We start from the raw sequence: 15,416 nt of genomic DNA on the forward strand, positions 1-15,416 counted from the left end.
CAACTGACTTGACATCTCCCCACAGGAATCTCAGAGTGACCCCAAACCAAACATTGCCCAAACCAAATTCTAAATTGTTCCATCCTCCCAAGTCTGCCTCTCTCCCGGTATCTGTATCTATTTGGAGCTTAAACATTCAGTTGTTAAAGCTCCAAATCTGAAACTCACCTTCGATTTTCCTTTCCCTCACCATCCAGTCCAATCCAAGTCTGTTCACTCTATCTACAGAGCAACTGAATCCACACCCGGGATCATGTCCATCACCACCTCCCTTATCCATGGCCTCATCTGACCTGCATATTTGCACTAACCTTGCAAATAGCTTGTTCCTGCTCCTGATGCTGCCCCCTACCCCAGTCCTTTCTGACAGAAGCCAAATGGTCTTTCAAAAACACAAATCAGATCCTGACATTATCCTGCTCAACACCCACCAATGGCTTCCAAACTCCTAATTCAAGTTTACCAAGCACTCCTGGATCCGCCCAGTGTGTCCCTCATACCTCACACATCCACTCTCCCCTCACACACTGTGCTCCATCCACCCTGAATTCCTTTGATTCCTTGAGCACGCCAAGATCATTGCCATCTCATTGCTTTCGTGTCCTCTGTTCCTCTGCCTACAATGCTTTTCCTTTCAGGCTTCCCACATCTGGCTCTTTCTGAATATTCATATCTCAGCTTAGATATTTCATCCTCAGAGAGGTCCTGCCTCTATAATGCAAATCAGCTACCCCAGACACAGGCCATCTCACCAGATGCTTTTCTTGTTGGTTTATCCATTCATTTATTTTCTATTATAAATACCCTCCACATCAGGATATAAGCTCCACAAGATGACCAAGTTCTTTCAACACTACATCTCTAGAGTAATGCTGTCCAACACATAAATGTGAGCCACCAAAAGCAAGCCACACATATGAGTTACACACATGTGACTTACAATTCCTTTACAAAGTGAAAGCAATTATTTTTAATAACTTAATGAATTTTAATAGCACACTTTATTTAACCTAACATATCAAGAAGAGTATTATTTGAACATGTAACCAATATAAGAATTACCAATGAGATATTTTACATTCTTTTTTCATGCTAAGTCTTTGAAGATAGTAGCTGCATTTTACACTTACAGCACATCTCAGGTCAATGACCATATTCGGCAAGTGCATATTATATTGGGTAGCCCAGCTCTAGAGTTTAGGAGGCATCAGCCACATAGGAGATGTTGAAACGATAATTTTTAAATTGTCAGGCCCCCACCTTACCACCAGCCGAGATCCTTTTCCGGTGGCTGGTTCCTGGCTTCTTGCTGAGCAATGTAGGTGGAAGGGCTTCTGCAAATGCTTTATTGAAAGACAAGGGGGAGGGACAATGGAGCTGCAACCAATCAGGTGGCAGAAACTCAGAACACCTTGCAATTTCCAAAAAAGCACCCTGGAGGTGTTGACAGCATAACTCTCCTTAGAAACTTAATATATGAACGCTTCCCTCACCTCCAACCTTCTGAGGAGATAGGATTTCAATCCTCTGAATATCAAGGGTTAAGGAATCTGGGAGTCCATGGCTTTTCTCCTTCAGAGATTCAGGAAAATGAAAGAAACAATTACTGAGGTGAGAAGAATTAAGGGCAGGTAATAAAACGCAGAGATGATGGTTAAACAAAAACTTTTTCTCTACTCACATGACACTCTGATACCAAATTGTGATTTTTTTTCTACACCATCAATGCTCCAATTTCTTGTGAACCCCACCTGGGTGTCCTACAATTCGATTCAATTCTGACAATATCTATCTGGAGCTAGTATCGGATCCCACAAGTTAAAGGGCTCATCCCACAAGACTACCCCCACTGCAGATGCCACTTGCAAGTCTCCGGTGGACATCTATACCTCTGCCTGATCAGCTATAAATCAGGGATAGCCATGACCCCTCCTCAGGTTCAATAATTTGCTAGAATGACTCACAGAACTCAGGAAGGCTATTTACTTATGTTTACCACTGTATTATATAAAAGATACAAGTCAAGAACAGCCAAATGGAAGAAATGCATAGGGCAAGGTATGGGGGGTGCTAAAAAAGACAATAACCAGGAACACAAAGAGAGGTCCAGCAGATATGTGAGAGAGCACTCTTAACCCAACATCATCACCAAGATTAATCCCCTAACCTTCTGCTCCTGAAGGAGATAATTTGTGGGCCACTGATCTGAGGAGATGGGCCCTTTCTAAGGTTGTAAGTGCCATCAGAATGTTCTTCAGAGTTGTTCTCAAACCCAGTGGATATAACCATGAAGAAAAGGGGAGAGCCAGAAAACAAATGTCCAAGAGAAAGAGATAAAGACAACTGTTCCCTTTGTTTTCCCCAAATCACTGCACCAACAGGATATTTTCAGGCATAAGTTATAGCAAACCCATGAATTGCTTAAACCATGAAGAAATTCATTGCTTTAAAAAATTTGGAAGAAAGTTAGTTCTGAATCTGAACAAGAATTGAGCTTGATTTAATCCTTCCATGCCACCATTTTATTGGTTTCTCCCAAGGACTTCTTGAACATGACAATAAGGTGACTGCCATTGTTCCAGACATTATATCCACATAACCTCCCAAGCCAGAAGGAGGACGATGAGCAGAAAAATTGACTTCATTCACATGCCTCTCTCATTTTATAAGAGAAGGAAACTTTTTCTAGAGTCTCTACGGGACCTTGTCTTACCTTTCATTGGCAGAACTGAGTGACATACCCGTCTCTAGAGCAATCCTCGGGGAAAAAAAATTAATGAAGTTGCCACGATTGGCTTAAGATGAAGGTACATTGCACCTGCATATAATGGACTTCACTTATCGAGGGAAAAGGCTGATAGGTATTATATAGGTATAGCCTCCAAAGAGGTGCTCCCTTGCTGGCTCCTAGGCCATAGAGGTTAATCAGTCATGGGTTCTGCCCTGGAGAAGCTGGCCAACTGGAGGGAGAGATGAGAGTGCAGTGCTTAGAGAGGTGGAGTGGGGGTATATGTAGTGACAGTATGCTGCCGGGGTTATTATGGGATTCCCCAAAAGGAACAGCTAACTGAGAATGACAGGGTCTAGTGTTACTTCCTGAAAGAGGTAACATCTAGGCTGAACCTAGAGCCTAAGGTAAAGAGGAGAAAGAAAATTGCATTCCAGGCAAAGGGGAGTGAAGACACACAGGAAAGAGGCCAAGAAGTAGGTTTCGTTTGGTTATTGGGGGACAGATGGTGGGACAGAGAGCAACAAGCAAGGAGGCTGTAGAGGGCGGCAGGGGCCATCTCTTAGAGGGTCTTGAATGCTACAAGAAGGACTTGGAATTTCTTCTTCAGAACATGCAAAGCCATTTAAGCAGGAAAGGGAATTGTTATGTGTGTGCTTCAGGGAACAAAACTGTCCTAGAATCCAGCAAAGGGATGAATTTGAGAATGTTCCCGATTGGAGAAATCCATTGGAAGAGGTCTTAGGGTGGAGAATGTTGCAAGAGATCCAGGTGAAGCTGTTGAAGAGCTACTCAGATTCCTAGACCCCTGATGTTGAGGGAGTTGAACTTTGGCATCCCACAGAGGATGGAGGTTGAGGAAAACAATCCATACACACTTGAGTTTCTAAAAGGGCCCAGTCTACTCCCCAAATGCTGTTAAAACAAGTGCCATATGAGTGTATTCTTGGGGCCACTGAGAAGCACAAGAGGCCTGGTTTCCTGTTCCTCAATTGGTTTCAGCTCATTTATCCCTTTCCCATCCCTTTGGGGTACCTTCTGCTAAGACCATTAGTCCAGAGTCACTCTCCTCAGAAGACCAGGACTTGGAACCGTCCTGAGCAAGCCCACAGTCTGTGGAAAGTCCAGGTGATAAATGCATCCCTGGGGGCTGGGGAGCTAGAGAAGGGTATGCTCCATAGCATGGTGGGGACAAAAGACTCTTTGGAGTGAGTTGTAGAGAAACGTAAGGTGAAGAAATGAGCACAGCAAACATACCCAACTCTGTCAGGAGGTGGTGCTGTGACAGAGAACCAAGGATTTGGTTGGAACTAAAGAAGGATGTGGACTTGAAGGATAAATTTAAAAAGAAAAAGAAGAAGTTCTAGACCATATTGGGCTGCTACTGGGAGTGATGGAGTGGAGGGAAAATATTGATGCTGCAGGAGCGAGAAGGGATCAGTGAAGGAGGGAAGTTCTTGAGAAAGTGAGGGGGCCAGGATTCAGAGGACGACAGGGGACAAGTCTTGGGCAGAGCTGCTTGTTCTCTGGTTGGAGAGGCAAAGGCAGAGGGCGGTGGAGCAGGAGCAGACAGGAGGGTGGATTTGGTGCAGTAGGAAGCAAGGGCATCAGCTGAGTGGGAATGGGAGAGGAGGTTCTAAGCTTCGAGGAGAAATCAGAAGGAGAAAAGTAATTATTAGGATCATGGGAAGATGAATGTAACAGGGAAGCGTAGATTTCCAGAGCAGTGGTGTGCCTCCACATGAAGAGACTGGTCCTGGATGTTCCTTGGGACCCATCAGCAGGGCTCAGCTCTGCTCCCTCAAGAATTGCAAGCTTAGACATTAGGCCAGTCACCTACACTCTCAAAGCCCAAGTTTCTTCTATCAAAAGGTGATGACGGTGCTTAGCCAATCCGGAGCTTGTTGAGATCAGAGGCAAGAAGGTAAGAATGCGGTACAGTGACTGCCACGTAGGTCACAGGTTGCAGATCACAGGTTTTCTCCCCCACCCTCAAACCTTGGTGGAGTCACAATTGCACAGCTTTTCCTCTCTGGTGTGTCCCCTCCTCTCATTACAGACTCTTCCTGATTCATTGCATCAGTTTTTTCAAATGGTTGCCTTAGAGAATCTTGAGGACAGAGAGCTCTCAGGGTGTCTCTGTGGTCGGATGGTGGGTGGGGTGGGAAAACCCCTCCAGGTTGTTTCTGAGACTGTAGAGCATCGAAGTTCTGGAGAAATGTGAACCACGCATGGACCTTCAAATTGTCCGACAGGCACTGTGAAAAAGTAAGAAGAAACAAGCGAGGTTCATCTTTATAAAATATTTTACTTAACCTTCTATGGTCAAATTATTATCATTTGAACATGTAGTCAATATAAAAATTATAAATGAGATATGTCACATTAGGTTTTTCAACCTAAGTTTTTGAAATCTAATCCATATTTTCCTCTTACGTCCCCTCCCAAATAGTCCTACCTGTATTTCACGTTCCCCAGGGCCTGACATGGTGAGTGGCTGCTGGGTTAGACAGCTCAGCCGCAGAGGCAGGATGGCAGGGCAGGGGCAGAAAGAGGCCTTTGCTGGAATCTGACAGCCTGAGCTTCTGGGTGACTTTAAGCAATTAAATGCTCTAAGTCTCACTTTCTTCATCTATAAAATGGGTATAATAATAATAACAATAAGCTAACATTCCTGCGTACGTATTGTGTGTCACTCACTGGCCCATGCTTTCTGGTATTCACCAACTTCCTCCTCACGACAACCATTGAGAAGGATGCTGCAAGGGTTAGAAGAGAAGAAAAGCTGTTTGCAAGAGCCTGGCTTGTGGTCTGCATACCGAATCTAATTAAGTCTCACACCCAGCAGGTATTTGGATAGAATACTGTCATGCGCTTTTTCGTCCCCAAGAGTACTGAGCCCACCCAGTGGATGGAAAAGCACATCCCATCCATTAGGCAGAGATAACCACAGAGACAAGAATGGAAATGGGGTCTCCTGCTCTGACTTCCTCAAACAGAATCCACAAGGTGTAACTACTTGATTCCACATTGTCTGGTATCACCCACTGATCCATTTTGCCTCACTTTGAAAGCTAACCAGATATTGCACCTGACTTCTCACAACGGCAGAAGAAAAGAGGCTTTCATGCCCCCTAGGAGAGAGGGGCAGACTCTGGGATGGAGAAGTTGCCTACCTTATAGCCCTCAGGAAGAAAGTCATAGGAGGAAGACCAGCCTTAGCTCCCGACTGCCTGACAATGAGTCACAGAAGCTGTCTACCGTGGATTTTCTGATGTCCATACACCTTCTTTTTTTTTCCTTTATAGAAATTGTGATGAAATACACATAAAATTTCCCATTTTAACCATTTTAATATATAATCCATTGGTGTTAAGTACATTCACATTGCTGAGCAACCATCACCACCGTCTAGTTCCAGAACATTTTCATCCCCCTAAACAGAAACTCTGTACCCATCAAGCAGTAACACCGCATTTCCCAGTCTCTGGCAACCACTAACTTGCTTTCTGTCTCTGTGAATCTCCCTATTCTGGATATTTCATCTAAATGGAATCATACAATACATGATCTTTTGTGTCTGGCTTCTTTCACTTTTCAAGCTTCATCCATGTTGTAGCAGGTGGCAGAACTTCATTCTTTTTTATGGCTGAATAATATTCCATGGTATGGATGGAACACATTTTGTTTCTCTGTTCATCTGTTGGTGGACGTTTTGGTCGTTTCCACCTTCAGGCTGTGTGGAGAGTGCTGCTGTGAACAGGTTTGTGCAGGTTTCTGTGGGACTGCCTGTGCTCTCTCTACACCTTTTGCCCAGTATTTTCTCTTGGAGGGTAAGGACCTTGTCTTCCTTGGCTAAGTAATCTGCCTTAGCTAAAGGAGCATCTGTGATACTGTGATTTATTATAAGGAATATATATTTGATCGTCATCCCTGTTCCTGGCAGGGAGCTCCTAAGACCCTTCAAATTTCCTAGGGTGAGAGCATAAAGGTGACTTTTGTTGTGTTAATGAAGTGACCTTTGGAAGGCACCTAAGAATGGGGGGCTAGTCACCAGAGGAACCAACCATGTGGTTAAGGGGTGGAACCTCCGTGAAGAGGGGAGGGGATGGAGATTGAGTTCCATCACCAATGATTAATGATCTAATCAATCCCATCAATGTAATGAAGCTTTCATAAAAACCCAGGACAGGGTTTGGAGAGCTTACAGGTTGGTGAACCAGAACGCTTCCACGTGCCACCATGCTGGACCCCAAATTCCACGAGGATAAAAACTCCTTTGTTCAGGACCTCATCCTATGCATCTCTTCATCTGGCTGTTGATTCATATCCTTTAATATCCTTAATAATAAACTGGTAATCTAGTGAGTAAACTGTTTTCCCGAATTCTCTGTACCACTCTAGCAAATTAATTGAACTCAAGAGGAGGTCATGGTAACCTCTGATTTATAGCCAGTCTGCCAGAAGCACAGGTAACAGCCTGGACTTGTGATTGGCATCTGAACTGAGGGGCAGTCTTGTAGGACTGAGCCCTTAACCTGTGGTGACTGATGCTATCTCCAGGTAGACAGTGTCAGAATTGGGTTGAATTGCAGAACACCCACCTGGTGTCAGAGCCTGCATGGTGTGGTGGAGACCCAGACATCAGAATTGGTGGTGGAATCCGACCATTGCACCCGTCAACAGTCATGCCTCACTTTCTTCCTCATGGACTGCACTCTTTTCATGGCAGCAGTGTATCCAGCTCAGAGTCTAAATAACCAGTGGAGGAGATAGATTATAAATTCAATTTTAATTCATTTAAATTGAAATAGCTGCATGTGGCTAGTGGCCAACGTCTTGACCTGTGTGGCTCTAGTATGACTGAGGGCCTCCCTTCCTCCTCTTCCACCACACTTTCAGCTTGTTAAGGCTGTTCTGGGTCCAATTTGCCTCTTTGTTCTGCCCATAGAGCCTGGCACACAGGCCACACTAAACACAAAGGAATGAGCATCCACACACTCTCCCATTTTCCAGATTTCTTTCTACTTTTGACAAATGTGTTTGGGAGACAGCCGTTGGCGTTTGCTGCTAACCTTTAAAACCTCCAAGAGATCTGTATGGCCTCAGCAAGAAGGTAATAAATCATCCCCCAACGTGCAGAGGGCTGCAGGATGGTAGGAGCACGGAGGTGATGCAATGGAAGGAGGTCAGGGGGTTGGATATTTAGGTTCCCAGGGGGCCCAGGCTCCCCCGTAATGGTGCTAACACAGGCACTGTGGCCTCACACCTTGGCTGTTTGGAAATCAGAAGGGGGCCAAGTTCCTGTTACTCAAGCTGCCCCAGGTCTACTTCCCCTTCTTGTCCCTCAGCCCTGTTCCTTCGGAAATCACCAAAGCTTAAAAAGCTTTGGGCCCATCAGAAACAGATCTGAAAGGTAGAGAACTGAGAACCGCAGTTCTTGGGTGACTAAGAGGGAGTTCCGGGGGCCCAGACTCCTGGATCTTTGAGCCTCTGTCTTCTCATTTGTAAAATGGATCTATTAACAATCCCTCCTGAAGAGGCTTGTCTGCACAATGAAAAGAGATAGAGTGTATTCACACAGGGAGATGCTAACCCTATAGGAATGAGAATGAGCAAATCATAACCACATGCACAACTCTGGATGCATCTCACAGACATATTGTTTAGTGAAAGAAGCCAGGCATAAAGGAGGACACACTGTACGATTCCATTCACATGAGGTTTTAAAACCAAGGAACTAAAGGATACTGATTAGAGTGAGGAAAGCGTGTATACTTGAGTGTGTAGGGTGACTGGGATGCGGCTAGTGGGGATGTTCTGCTCCCTGATCTGGGTGTCGGTTACATTGTGAACACTTACTGATGGTACATTTATGATATGTGCAATGTTCTGTATGTATATTATACTTCAGTAAAAATTTTACTGAGAGAGAAAAGGCAGGAAGGAAGAGAGGGAGAGAAAATGGAAGGACGGGGAGAGAAAGAGATACAGAGAGGTGAGAGGTGGAGAGGGTAGTGCAGGAAGGAGAAAGAAAGGATGGAGGGAAGGAGAAAGGAAGAGAGAAAGGAGGGAGGGAGGGAGGGACAGAGGGATAGAGTGGTGAGGAAGAGGGGGAGAGAGCAATTTCCTGGCACAGAAAGGAAAAGGGTGAGTTTCAGAATTTTCTGCAGCTGAACAAGACGAGGTGGGGTAAGTCAACATAGGGCTCAGTAGAGACAGTGAAAATCACTTCTTATCTTTCCCCACCCCAGCCTCCATCCACCCATGTGGAGACATGGAGGGGAGGCTGGGAGAAACACTCTCAGTGCAGACAGAAGTAGCTGTATTCCAAGCACAATCCTCAGTGACCTGAAGCATCTGACAGTGCTGGAGGCAGAGAGGCCGCCTGACAAATTCCCTCTGTTGTCAATAATATTTCCATAGGCTGGATGTGGCCTCAGTCTCCCATGCCTCAGAGTAGCCAGGGACCATGATTTCTGGGAGTCTGACATGGTGGAGGCCCCATGTCTGTCCCACACACATATCAGTGGAAATACCACCAGCGATGTGTTGAGATGCCTCGTATGAGCTCCCCAAGGGACAATTGTTAAAATATCAGTACTATTATGAGCCATTATTGAAAATCAATCATATAAAATTACAATTAAGTGATATTCAAAAAGAGGTAATGAATTCTCAAAATTCATCAATTCCTAATTACTTTGCTTCATTTTGATGAACGGGGTCCAAGACACACCTTCTTCATTTCCCTTTTGTCTCTCTCATTAATGTAAACAAAAATATCAGAAAGCCTGATATTGTGCCATTACTGTTGGTGGTAGAATTGTAAAAACTGATACTGGGTTTTGCAAGAAATGGCAGGTCATCCAGAAATTATACTTGCATGAAATTTACAAGACAGAGTATCATGTAATGTATCACTATTTGTAAACTGCGACAAATGTGATCATATCTTGAAATCTTTACCTTCATCACCTCTGCAAAGGCCCTGTTCCAAGAAGGTCACATCCACAGGTACCAGAAGTTAGGATTTGAACATATCTTTTGGGGGTCCACCAGTCAACCCACTATATCTGGTGGCACATATACATCCTCTCGTGGAATTGTCACTCCAAAACAGTGTGAGAAGAGGGAAACTGAGGCTACAAGAGGTCAAGTCACTTTTCCCAAACTCATGGTGCCAGATGTCAGAGATGGGATTAGAATACTGGTCCTTCAACTTGCTGCCGTGCCATTCTCTGTCACAGAGGCCTAGTAACAACGATTGATGAATGGATAAGTGAGCAAGTGAATGAAGGAACTCAGCAACAGGCATAGAAAGCTATCTTGCATGAGTATTTCCTAGAAATAACAAATTATCAATGAATGAGTTTGGGAGCTCACTTAAACCAGGGTTCCATTCCTGGTACCTCCAGCTGTCTGTGTGACATTAAATATGTCAAGATCTTAGTTTCCTTATCTGTAAAATGGGGATTATAGTACTTTCCTTAATGCCTTTCAAGGTGTTGAGTGAGAGAAAGCACACAGATCAATGCCAGGCACAAAGTAGGAGCCTGGAAAATGCAATTTCACTTTGGGAGGCTTTTTTTCCTAGTCAGATGGTTCTCAAACGTTCCAGTGCATGAGAATCATCTGGGACATGTGTTCAAGTCATTTGAGGGGCCCTGAGCTCACTCACTGCAGGTGGGGCCCAGTAATCTGTACTTTTAACAAACACACACAGATGATTCAGATGCCCTGGTGCCCACAGACCAGTTTGCAGAACGTCTGGATCTGTGATGACGAGAGCAGACAGTGGAGCCTGTTTTCGGTTGTGTCCACTGTGGCGCATTTCTGCTTCTCTCTGAGCCCCAATTTCGGCATTTGGAACTCATCACAGGGATCAGAGCAGTGTTGGCCAGGGTGAGGTCTGGGTTGAAAACCCACAGCCCAGGTACTGGCAATCGATGGACAGAACATCACGGCAACGTTATTTCCTCTTCTCATCTGGTAGGTTTCATTGAGAAAGATGATGTGGTTGAAGCCCCTGGATGTCAGATGCCTGCAGCACCGACCACAGAAGGGGACTCCAGGCTTCTGCTCCTCTGACTTCCTCTATCTCGAGCCTGCAGGGGTGACCCCTCGATGGCACACGATCTATGCTGAACATGGTCTATCTGCTCCCCACACTTTCCTGAGCTTCCTGCTATGCTGAGCTCCTTGCAGTAGCCCGTGGTAGGATGCTTCTCTCACCCACCATCGAGAGACGAGGAAGCCCAAGGGTTCAGTCACTGCCCAGCATAGTTCTGTCCACTCCCATCAACGTGATCATGGGCCCTCCTTGTCTGCCGGTGGAGGGGGAAGCTCCAGCAGGGCAGGGAGGTGGCTTGCCAGAGGCCACCAGCCTTGGAACTCAAGAGTGTCAGACAGCAGACCATGGACTCCTCCCAGCCTCCTCCCCAGACAACAGCTGAGGCAGCTGGGAGAGTGAAGGGTCCCCTGCTGCCATCTGAGTCAGTCATGGAGACCCTCAGCTACTGCTGGTTCAGGAAAAGCCAAACCTCAAGTGCCAGTGTGCCAGGCAGAAGCTCTCTCTTAACCTGAAGGGCTGCCTCTGAGGGAAAACTTGAAATATCCCCATTTTACAGATGAAGAAAGAGAGGCTCAGGGGAATGAGACGGCTTCTTGTCAAGAACAGGCGAGTAACTGGCTCTGCCCTGGGGACCCCAGCTTGGCTCCCCATCCTCACATCTGTCTTCTGACTCAGACTGTTGTCTCCCTCCCACGGAGGGTCTTCAGGCCCTGCTCTGTGGTGGAGGCCAATCGGGGACTCAAGGCGGATGCCGGGAACTTCAGGAAGGGATGGGAGGGAGCACAGGACCGAAGCTGTGTGTGCAAGAGTAACCTGAAGTCCCCAAATTTTTATGTCAGAGCTCAGAGGGTGATGGACCTGAGAGTCCAGGGGCCAGACCTCCACTTCAGCACAGAGGAGTGTAAATCCAAGATGCTTCCTCCTCCTGGTCCCAGGAGTCCAGGCCCCCAGCCCCTCCTCCCTCAGACCCAGGAGTCCAGGTCCCAGACCCTCCTCCATCAGGCCAGGAGTCCAGGCCTCCAGCCCCTCCTCCCTCAGACCCAGGAGTCCAGCCCCAGCCCCTCCTCCCTCAGACCCAGGAGTCCAGGTTCTGAGTCCCTCCTCCCTCAGACCCAGGGATCCAGGCCCCAGCCCCTCCTCCCTCAGATCCAGGAGTCCAGGCCCCCAGCCCTCCTCCCTCAGACCCAGGGGTCCAGGCACCCAGCCCCTCTTCCCACAGTGACCTTCTTACTTGACTTTCCCACCCCCTCGCAGCATCACTCTGGCCAGGCCTCAGTTCCCCTCTCTGGAAATGAGCCGGTCTCTCTTGCTGCGAGGATAGAGCTGCTGCAAAAGGAAGTCTCCCTCCCCCTCTCTCTGGCTCCTTCTGTCTCTGTTTCCCTCCAGGAAAAAAGTTAGGAGCCATGGTGGAAGCCGGAGTGGAGGCATCTTCATCTGGAGGAACAGGGTTATGGGCACACGGGGCCCTCCCCTCTCCAGAGGTCCCACAGCTTCCCTTCAGAGGAAGAGCTGGAGGTACAGTCATCCCTCCCTCCCTCCCAGGGTTTCAGCAGAATCTTGGAGGCCTAGGTCTTTTCCAGAATGTGGGTGTGTGGGAGGAACGGCCCCCTGGAACCCCAGCTGGTCCAGGCTCCGCTGGGAGCACTGGGACCAAGCCCTCTGTGTTCCTGGAAGTCCGAGGTACTCTGCTTCCAGATTCAGATCTTTGCTGGTCCCGGGAAGCCTTGCCTAGAGCCCCGCCTCCCTGGAGCTCTCCTTCCATCCCTCTGAGAGGTGGTCAACTCCAGCTGCTGGGTAGGGGTGGGGGTCCCAGCTGCCTCGCACTTCTCTGCCTTCTTCCCTCTCTCTCTCTCTCTGTTCCCCTCCCTCCTTTTCCTCCTCTTCTTTCTCTCTGTCTCTGTCTACTTCTCTCACTCTCCATCCCAACCTCACTCATTCATTCATGTTTACTGAGTACCCGCTCTGTACCAGGCACCTGTCCAGCCCCTGAGGAAACAGAGTCCTGAACACAACAGGCAAAGACCGTTGCCTGTGTAGAGCTTGCATTCTAACAAGGGAGACGCACATCGTGCAGAAAAGATAATAAACGGACAAGGTGTGCTTTATGTGGGAGGGGGATAAACACTCTGGAAAACAGAAAAGGTAGAGGAGGGTACGAGGGGATCAGGACCCCCGGGTGCGGCAGGTTTCCACATTAAACAGGGTGGTCGGGTGAGCCAGCCTCCCTCCCTCCTCCCTCCCATCCTCCCTCCCCCTGCCTCCCTCTCCTCTTCCTCGCTCTCATCCTCCCTCCCTCCTTTCTCTCTTCCCTTCTCTCCTTCCTGCCATCTTCCCTCCCTCCTTTCTCCCCTCCCTTCCTCCCTCCTCCCTTCCTCTCCTCCCCTCCACTCTCCCTTCCTGTCTCCTCTGTCTCTCAGCATCTAGATCCTCCCAAACTCCTCCCTCCCAGCCAGGACACCATGCACAGAAATCATTCACCTGGACTCGGGCATTTAGCAAAACGCAGACTTCCTCAAGTTACTTCCCGGGCCCCTACCCTCCCTAGTTCCCCAGGAGGCCAATGATCCTTAAGCAGGGTACCTGCCCCAAATGAGAGAAATGTAGTCAGAAGGAGCTCAGATGAAAGGCTCAGGGTGCCCGTCTGCCGTGTCTGCTGTCCAGTGTCCTTGCCCCTCGGGGTTTTCTCAGGGACCTCTGCTCCACTTCGCTCTGCACGTCCCCATTGCGCCTCCAGTCCCACAGCCTCCACCTGCATCCAAGCTCAGAATCAGCTCTCTTGTCCAGAGAAGACCCTGATATGACCAGCAGCCCAGACATCGTGGCTCAAAGTCCCCAGTCTCTCATCCAGTTTGTCCCTCACAGGTGCCCAGAGTTGACCCTCCTCTCCCCTGCTCCAAGCTTGCCCATGGCTCCCCAGCACCCCAGGACAGTCCTACATTCAGAAGCCTGACTGGGAGGAGCCAGCTATGCACCCCACACCCACACCTGTGCTTCAGCCTTTATGCTTGAAAACATCAACCCGCCTGTACTTTCCTCACTGGCCAGGGCATTTCTTGCCTCGGATGCACTTCCCAGTCCACCTTCCAACCCCCAGCCCCACCCCCAAGCCCTTACCCTTTCGAAATCCTCATCAGTCAGGATCCAGCTCCTCCAGGACGTCCCCTCCTCTGGGAAGCCCTCCCTGACTCCCCTGCTGGATTGGTGCATCCTCACATTGGTCTGTGGTTTTCTGTTTACACAGCTGTCTCCTTCATCAGATTGGCATCTCCTCAAGGGCAGGATCCTGGTCTGAGTCATCTCTGTGTGCCTGGCATCACCCAGCCGAGAGCCTGGGCCACCAAGGGCACAGGAGATGTCCCTGTGGTGAACAAATGTTCCTTCCGCAGCTTCTTCTCCATTTCTGCCTTATTATCTCCCCACTCTCTGCTCCTTCTGTCCTGGTGTTCTGTAAACCACACCCCGAGGGTTTCTGAGGATAACTGAAATCGTGGGAGGGCCACTGTGGGCCCAGGACAGGGACCTGAGATCAGCCTGCACTGCGGGGAGGGTTCTGGGAGAGAGGGTGCTACTGAGGGGAGCAGGAGGGGTCCTGCCACCACCAGTCCCTGCCTCTTGTGGGCGGGCCCAGTTTCATCTCTCATGGTCCTTCAGCTCTTGTCTTGGCTGTTTCCAGTCTTGCTCATCTCTCCCTGAAAGGAATTCTGGAGGCTGGACATCAGAGTCCGAGGGAGGAGGGGCTGGTGGGTGGACTCCAGGGTCTGAGGAAGGAGGGGCTGGGGGATGGACTCCAGGGTCTGAGGGAGGAGGGGCTGGTGGCCTGGACTCCTGGGTCTGAGGGAGGAAGGCCTGGGGGCCTAGACTCCTGGATCCTGCAGGAGGAAACCATTGGGGTTTAAAGTCCTGGTCCCTCTTTCTTCATCCACACTCTGGTTTTAGAAACATCTGGTTTTATACAGCTGCTCCACCCAGGGAGGGCAGGGAGGGGGCTGGGCAGCCAAATGCTGGGCTTCTGAGTGGAGCCTGGGCTGCCCCTCATCCCCACCCCGGGGAAGTGGAATCACCCTCCCCTCCTGCTCTGGGCTTGGCTCCCACGGGGAGGACCCATCATCCTGACACACTCAGACACCAGGCGGAGGCTCAGGCTCCTGGCCACAGCGTCAGAGGCTGTCGGCTGGCCCTGCCCTGCTGGGACGGGTGGGGTGCCCCTCACTTGGGCCCTGAACTGGCCTTCTTCTCCCTGACAGGCACGCTCAGGCAAAGGTACAACCTGGCCCTAGACCCTCACACCCTGACTCCCCAGGGAAACCCAGGGAGTGAGGACTTGGCATCTTGCAGGGGAAAGCTCTAGGACAGGCTGGACGAGACGGAGCGCAGGGAAAAGGGAGGACTTAGAGACAGAAAAACAGAGTGAAACCGTGAATGAGAGAGAGAGACAGAGAGACATATACAGACATCGAGCCTCAGAGATACACAGAGATGCAGAGAGACCGAGGGAGAATAGAGACCGAGAGATAGAGACAGAGACAGAGAAAGGAGAAGCAGAGAAACAAAAACTGGGAGACAGAAATAAAAAGGGTAAGGATACAGATATTCAGAGAGAAACGGAGAGAAGGA

The 15,416-nt window shown here is 48.8% G+C and overlaps 1 long non-coding RNA gene across 3 annotated transcripts; it reads right to left on the minus strand.

Moving 5' to 3' along the window:
* Positions 1-764: 764 nt before the first annotated feature.
* LOC123281207 (uncharacterized) lies at positions 765-14,725 on the minus strand. Of its 3 annotated transcripts, none has more exons than XR_011498632.1 (5): positions 13,917-14,725; positions 13,383-13,551; positions 7,333-7,480; positions 5,187-5,360; positions 765-4,986 (listed from the first exon to the last, which is right to left on the minus strand). It is a non-coding gene; the product is annotated as an uncharacterized lncRNA (long non-coding RNA). The 3 variants fall into 3 exon arrangements; XR_011498631.1 differs by having other exon boundaries at positions 5,187-6,464; XR_006520554.2 differs by having other exon boundaries at positions 5,187-7,480.
* Positions 14,726-15,416: the final 691 nt, after the last annotated feature.

This window comes from Equus asinus, chromosome 26 (genome assembly GCF_041296235.1).
Source record: "Equus asinus isolate D_3611 breed Donkey chromosome 26, EquAss-T2T_v2, whole genome shotgun sequence".
NCBI lineage: Eukaryota > Metazoa > Chordata > Mammalia > Perissodactyla > Equidae > Equus > Equus asinus.